The sequence below is a fragment of the Oncorhynchus kisutch genome, linkage group LG12 (assembly GCF_002021735.2).
Source record: "Oncorhynchus kisutch isolate 150728-3 linkage group LG12, Okis_V2, whole genome shotgun sequence".
Classification (NCBI taxonomy): domain Eukaryota; kingdom Metazoa; phylum Chordata; class Actinopteri; order Salmoniformes; family Salmonidae; genus Oncorhynchus; species Oncorhynchus kisutch.
Window position 1 is genome coordinate 6548739 of NC_034185.2, and position 8180 is coordinate 6556918.

Sequence of the window (8180 nt, forward strand, 5' to 3'; positions counted from 1 at the left end):
TCATTATTGAAAGAGATTGTGATATCTCACATCTTAAAATAGGGCTACTTAATGTTAGATCCCTCATTTCCAAGGCAGTTATAGTCAATGAACTAATCACTGATCATAATCTTGATGTGATTGGCCTGACTGAAACATGGCTTAAGCCTGATGAATTTACTGTGTAAAGGAGGCCTCTCCTCCTGGTTATACTAGTGACCATATCCCCTGCGCATCCCGCAAAGGCGGAGGTGTTGCTAACATTTACGATAGCATATTTCAATTTACAAAAATAATGACTGCGTTTTTGTCTTTTGAGCTTCTAGTCATGAAATCTATGCAGCCTACTCAATCACTTTTTATAGCTACTGTTTACAGGCCTCCTGGGCCATATACAGCGTTGCTCAGTGAGTTTCCTGAATTCCTATCGGACCTTGTAGTCATAGCAGATAATATTCTAATTTCTGGTGACTTTAATATTCACATGGAAAAGTCCACAGACCCACTCCAAAAGGCTTTCGGAGCCATCATCGACTTCAAGCTGCATACTGGACCCTATTCCAACTAAAACTACTGAAAGAGCTGCTTCCTGTGCTTGGCCCTCCTATGTTGAACATAATAAACGGCTCTCTATCCACCTGGATGTGTACCAAACTCACTAAAAGTGGCAGTAACAAAGCCTCTCTTGAAAAAGCCAAACCTTGACCCAGAAAATATTTGAAAAACTATCGGCCTATATCGATTCCTCTCGAAGTTTTTAGAAAATGCTGTTGTGCAGCAACTCACTGCCTTCCTGAAGACAAACAATGCATATGAAACACTTTCAGTCTGGTTTTAGACCCCATCGTAGCACTGAGACTGCACTAGTGAAGGTGGTAAATTACCTTTTAATGGCATCAGACCGAGGCTCTGCATCTGTCCTCGTGCTCTTAGACCTTAGTGCTGCTTTTGATACCATTGATCACCATATTCTTTTGGAGAGATTGGAAACCCAAATTGGTCTACACGGACAAGTTCTGGCCTGGTTTAGATCTTATCTGTCGGAAAGATATCAGTTTGTCTCTGTGGATGGTTTGTCTTCTGACAAATCAACTGTAAATTTCTATGTTCCTCAAGGTTCCATTTTAGGACCTATATATTTTATCTCTTGGTGATGTCATTTGGAAAAATGTTAACTTTCACTGCCATGCCGACGATACACAGCTGTACATTTCGATGAAACATGGTGAAGCCCCAAAATTGCCCTCGCTAGAAGCATGTGTTTCAGACATAAGGAAGTGGATAGCTGCAAACTTTCTACTTTTAAACTCGGACAAAACAGAGATGCTTGTTCTAGGTCCCAAGAAACAAATAGATATTCTGTTGAATCTGACAATTAATCTTGATGGTTGTACAGTCGTCTCAAATACCACTGTGAAGGACCCAGACCTGCTCTCCCAGACCTGCTGTTTTGTACTCTCTCTCTCTACCACACCTGCTGTCTCTAATTCTAAATGATCGGCTATGAAAAGCCAACTGACATTTACTCCTGAGGTGCTGACCTGTTGCACCCTCGACAACTACTGTGATTATTATTATCTGACCATGCTGGTCATTTATGAACATTTGAACATCTTGGCCATGTTCTGTTATAATCTCCACCCGGCACAGCCTGAAGAGGACTGGCCAACCCTCATAGCCTGGTTCCTCTCTAGGTTTCTTCCTAGGTTTTAGCCCTTCTAGGGAGTTTTTCCTAGCCACTGTGCTTCTATACCTGCATTGCTTGCTGTTTGGGGTTTTAGGCTGGGTTTCTGTACAGCACTTTGAGATATCAGCTGATGTAAGAAGGGCTTTTACAAATACATTTGATTTGATAACATATTGTTTTTCCATCAGCAGACTGTTATTGATAATGTCAAAAGCCGCACTGAAGTCTAACAAAACCTCTCCCGCAATCTTTTTTATCATCAATTTCTCTCAGCCAGTCATCAGTCATTTGTGTAAGTGCTGTGCTTGTTGAATGTCCTTCCCTTTAAGCGTGCTGAAAGGTTTTTGTCAGTTTGTTTACAGTAAAATAGCATTGTATCTGGTCAAACACAATATTTTCCAAAAGTTTACCAAAGGTTGGTAACAGGCTGATTGGTCGGCTATTTGAGCCAGTATAAGGAGCTTTACTATTCTTGGATAGCGCAATTACTTTTGCTTCCCTCCAGGCCTGAAGGCACACACAGTAGGCTTAGATTGAAGATACGGCATATAAGAGTGGCAATATCGTCTGCTATTATCCTCAGTAATTTTCCATCCAAGTTGTCAGACCCCTTATGCTCCCCCCCCCTCTCTCTCTCTCTAGCCTATTGTCACTTTGAAGTCAACCCAGGTTTGGGTTTCCCCCTATCCAGATTGAATTTGAGAATTCCATTAGAGCCAGCTCGAATTTGGCCCTGACTTAAAGTGCCAATGGAAACGGGGCTTCTGTCTGCTACCAGCTGTACACTCTAAAAAGACTTTCCCCTCAGAATCCCTAACTGCTGTCTCACCTACAGTCCCCTCATGTCAAGACTCAGCGTTTTCATGTTATAAGACGTGAATAATTTGGTGGCCCCACCAACTCTCCATCTGTCCTCCTCAGCTCCACCAACTCTCCATCTGTCCTCCTCAGCTCCACCAACTCTCCATCTGTCCTCCTCAGCTCTACCACCTCTCCATCTGTCCTCCTCAGCTCTACCACCTCTACATCTGTCCTCCTCAGCTCCACCACCTCTACATCTGTCCTCCTCAGCTCCACCAACTCTCCATCTGTCCTCCTCAGCTCCACCAACTCTCCATCTGTCCTCCTCAGCTCCACCAACTCTCCATCTGTCCTCCTCAGCTCCACCACCTCTCCATCTGTCCTCCTCAGCTCTACCACCTCTACATCTGTCCTCCTCAGCTCCACCAACTCTCCATCTGTCCTCCTCAGCTCCACCAACTCTCCATCTGTCCTCCTCAGCTCCACCAACTCTCCATCTGTCCTCCTCAGCTCCACCAACTCTCCATCTGTCTTACTAGCACTGACTTTCCCCCCTTACTAGCACTGACTCTCCCCCCTTACTAGCACTGACTCTCCCCCCTTACTAGCACTGACTTTCCCCCCTTACTAGCACTGACTTTCCCCCCTTACTAGCACGGACTTTCCCCCCTTACTAGCACTGACTTTCCCCCCTTACTAGCACTGACTCTCCCCCCTTACTAGCACTGACTTTCCCCCCTTACTAGCACTGACTCTCCCCCCTTACTAGCACTGACTCTCCCCCCTTACTAGCACTGACTCTCCCCCCTTACTAGCACTGACTTTCCCCCCTTACTAGCACTGACTTTCCCCCCTTACTAGCACTGACTTTCCCCCCTTACTAGCACTGACTTTCCCCCCTTACTAGCACTGACTTTCCCCCCTTACTAGCACTGACTTTCCCCCCTTACTAGCACTGACTTTCCCCCCTTACTAGCACTGACTTTCCCCCCTTACTAGCACTGACTTTCCCCCCTTACTAGCACTGACTTTCCCCCCTTACTAGCACTGACTTTCCCCCCTTACTAGCACTGACTTTCCCCCCTTACTAGCACTGACTTTCCCCCCTTACTAGCACTGACTTTCCCCCCTTACTAGCACTGACTTTCCCCCCTTACTAGCACTGACTTTCCCCCCTTACTAGCACTGACTTTCCCCCCTTACTAGCACTGACTTTCCCCCCTTACTAGCACTGACTTTCCCCCCTTACTAGCACTGACTTTCCCCCTTACTAGCACTGACTTTCCCCCCTTACTAGCACTGACTCTCCCCCCTTACTAGCACTGACTTTCCCCCCTTACTAGCACGGACGTTCCCCCCTTACTAGCACTGACTTTCCCCCCTTACTAGCACTGACTCTCCCCCCTTACTAGCACTGACTCTCCCCCTTACTAGCACTGACTTTCCCCCCTTACTAGCACTGACTTTCCCCCCTTACTAGCACTGACTCTCCCCCCTTACTAGCACTGACTCTCCCCCCTTACTAGCACTGACTTTCCCCCCTTACTAGCACTGACTCTCCCCCCTTACTAGCACTGACTTTCCCCCCTTACTAGCACTGACTTTCCCCCCTTACTAGCACTGACTCTCCCCCCTTACTAGCACTGACTTTCCCCCCTTACTAGCACTGACTTTCCCCCCTTACTAGCACTGACTTTCCCCCCTTACTAGCACTGACTTTCCCCCCTTACTAGCACTGACTTTCCCCCCTTACTAGCACTGACTCTCCCCCTTACTAGCACTGACTTTCCCCCCTTACTAGCACTGACTTTCCCCCCTTACTAGCACTGACTTTCCCCCCTTACTAGCACTGACTTTCCCCCCTTACTAGCACTGACTTTCCCCCCTTACTAGCACTGACTTTCCCCCCTTACTAGCACTGACTTTCCCCCCTTACTAGCACTGACTTTCCCCCCTTACTAGCACTGACTTTCCCCCCTTACTAGCACTGACTTTCCCCCTTACTAGCACTGACTTTCCCCCATTATTAGCACTGACTTTCCCCCATTACTAGCACTGACTTTCCCCCCTTACTAGCACGGACTCTCCCCCCTTACTAGCACGGACTCTCCCCCCTTACTAGCACGGACTCTCCCCCCTTACTAGCACGGACTCTCCCCCCTTACTAGCACGGACTTTCCCCCCTTACTAGCACGGACTTTCCCCCCTTACTAGCACGGACTTTCCCCCCTTACTAGCACTGACTTTCCCCCCTTACTAGCACTGACTCTCCCCCCTTACTAGCACGGACTTTCCCCCCTTACTAGCACGGACTCTCCCCCCTTACTAGCACGGACTCTCCCCCCTTACTAGCACTGACTCTCCCCCCTTACTAGCACTGACTCTCCCCCCTTACTAGCACTGACTCTCCCCCCTTACTAGCACTGACTCTCCCCCCTTACTAGCACTGACTCTCCCCCCTTACTAGCACTGACTTTCCCCCCTTACTAGCACTGACTTGATGCAGTTAGCTATTTTATTGAAGAACATTTTAAAATCAAATCAAATCAATTTTATTTGTCACATACACATGGTTAGCAGATGTTAATGGTCACATACACATGGTTAGCTGATGTTAATGGTCACATACACATGGTTAGCTGATGTTAATGGTCACATACACATGGTTAGCAGATGTTAATGCGAGTGTAGCGAAATGCTTGTGCTTCTAGTTCCGACAATGCAGTAATAACCAACGAGTAATCTAACTAACAATTCCAAAACTACTACCTTATATACACAAGTGTGTGATATGTGGTTGTCCTACCTATCTATCTTAAGATGAAGGCACTAACTGCACGTTGCTCTGGCTAAGAGCGTCTGCTAAATGAATCTCTAAAATGTTATGTAAATATTCACCACAGAGTTGTAGAGCAAGCAGACTGGAAGCCTGCGGTCCAAGCTGATTTCACATAACATTTCTAATAAAATCTCATTCAGCAGGTTTGAAAGGTGTAGCGAAATGCTTGTATTCAATGCTTGAAATGCACTGTTATGAAACGTAGCGAAATCAAGTGAAACGTACAGTAGCAAAATACATCTCTGTGGCCTTCCCTGTGGCCTTCTCTGTGGCCTTCCCTGTGGCCTTCCCTGTGGCGTTCTCTGTGGCCTTCCCTGTGGCCTTCTCTGTGGCCTTCTCTGTGGCCTTCCCTGTGGCCTTCCCTGTGGCCTTCTCTGTGGCCTTCTCTGTGGCCTTCTCTGTGGCCTTCCCTGTGGCCTTCCCTGTGGCCTTCTCTGTGGCCTTCCCTGTGGCTTTCCCTGTGGCCTTCCCTGTGGCCTTCCCTGTGGCTTTCTCTGTGGCCTTCTCTGTGGCCTTCTCTGTGGCCTTCTCTGTGGCCTTCCCTGTGGCCTTCTCTGTGGCCTTCCCTGTGGCCTTCTCTGTGGCTTTCTCTGTGGCTTTCCCTGCCTGATGAAGATGACCTAAAGATGAGACTGAGGCACCTGAGCTATCCTCACTTAGCCAAGGTCAGACGGTGTCTAAATCACTGAGCCAAGGTCAGATGGTGTCTAAATGGCAAAATGAACAACATTAATTTAGAATGTACCCTACAAATAGCAGTGTTGGGAGATTTGGGAAAAACGTGGAGGTCAGAGGAGCCTCTTAAAGAAGAAGTTACAGGTCTGTGAGAGCCAGACATCTTGCTTGTCTGTAGGTGACCAAATACTTATTTTCCACCATAATTTGCAAATAAATTCATAAAAAATCCTACAATGTGATTTTCTGGATTGTTTTTTCTTCTCATTTTGTCTGTCATAGTTGAAGTGTACCTATGATGATGGTGGCTGACTAAATACTTTAAAACCCCACTGTAAATACATCATGTATGTAAAAAAAATGGGTGGCCGTTGGTGGAGTGCTGCAGAGATGGTTTTCCTTCTGGAAGGTTCTCCCATCTTCACAGAGGAACTCTAGAGCTCTCTGAGTGACCATCGGGTTCATTGTCACCTCTCTGACCAAGGCCCTTCTCCCCTGATTGCTCAGTTTGGCCGTGTGGCCAGCTCTAGGAAGAGTCTTGGTGGTTCCTAACTTCTTACATTGGGGTATTGTGTGTAGATTGCTGAGGATGTTTTTTTACATTTATTGAATCCATTTTAGAATAAGGCTATAAGGTAACACACTGGGTAACAAGTCAAGAGGTCTGAATACTTCCTGAAGACAATGTGTAGCGTATGTTTTTTTTTAACACATTGATGGGTTCATTTCAATCCTGATCTTTATTCTGTAATGATATCTACTGTCTTTCACTTTGTTTTTCCATTCCACACGACCTCCCTCTAGGTGGCTGACGTTGGCCTGAGTAAGATGAGTGTTGAGGGGGACCAGGGGATGGAAGGAGACACCAGTCTGACCAGACAGCACTTCTCCTCTACGTGTGGCTCTGACTTCTACATGGCTCCAGAGGTGTGGGGCGGCCTCAGCTACATGGCCCAGGCAGACATCTTCTCCCTGGGGGTGATGTTCTGGGCCGTCCTGGAGAGACACCTTACGATACGTATTGCCATTCAATACTATGATTTTTTTATTTATTGCGATTCGATGTTCCAAACCTTCTGCAATGTGGACAAAACATTAAGAACTCCTTTCTAATATTGAGTTAAACCACCCCCTTTTGTCCTCAGAAACGCCTCAAATTCTTCGGGGCATGGGACTCTACAAGGTGTCGAAAGCGTTCCACAGGGATGCTGGCCCACGTTGACTCCAATGCTTCTCACAGTTGTGTCAAGTTGGCTGGATGTCCTTTGGGTGGTGGACCGTTCATGATACACACAGGAAACTGTTGAGCTTTTTTTTTTTTTTTGTCTGTGGATGATGAAGCTGTTTAATACAGCCTGCTTTAATACAGACTGCTTTAATACAGACTGCTTTAATACAGACTGCTTTAATACAGACTGCTTTAATACAGACTGCTTTAATACAGACTGCTTTAATACAGACTGCTTTAATACAGACTGCTTTAATACAGACTGCTTTAATACAGACTGCTTTAATACAGACTGCTTTAATACAGACTGCTTTAATACAGACTGCTTTAATACAGACTGCTTTAATACAGACTGCTTTAATACAGACTGCTTTAATACAGACTGCTTTAATTCCGAGTAGCTCTGTTGGACGGAACCACTCTGCTACATAAAATACCTTCCTTCCCCGACCTCGTTTGTTTGTTTCTTTTCATTTTTATGAACCTGAATTGAAACGGCTCTGATACCGGAAGGGAATACTGGATTTGAATATTAAGATGGGGGCTCCATCTTGTTACTCCATGGTCTGGTAGGTGACTTACGGAAGGAGGGAGGGACACTTCCCAGGCTGTTGAAGTAGTGGCTCATTACTCCCCTGCTTCCTGTCGTTTTGTCTTCCCAGAGCCCATGGATGGATGGACGATAGTAATTAATACAGTCGATCATGGTCTCCTGGTTGAAGGATCAACTGATTGTAGGTCGACATACAAAGACTGTCGTCTCACAGACAGTAATACTGATATCTGTGCCTGTCTCCCTACAGATTGTCGTCTCACAGACAGTAATACTGATATCTGTGCCTGTCTCCCTACAGATTGTCGTCTCACAGACAGTAATACTGATATCTGTGCCTGTCTCCCTACAGGTGCGTATGTGTGATACCCCTGGGCGAGGCGTTGTGTGAGAGCCCAGACCTCTAGGTGTGTATCCC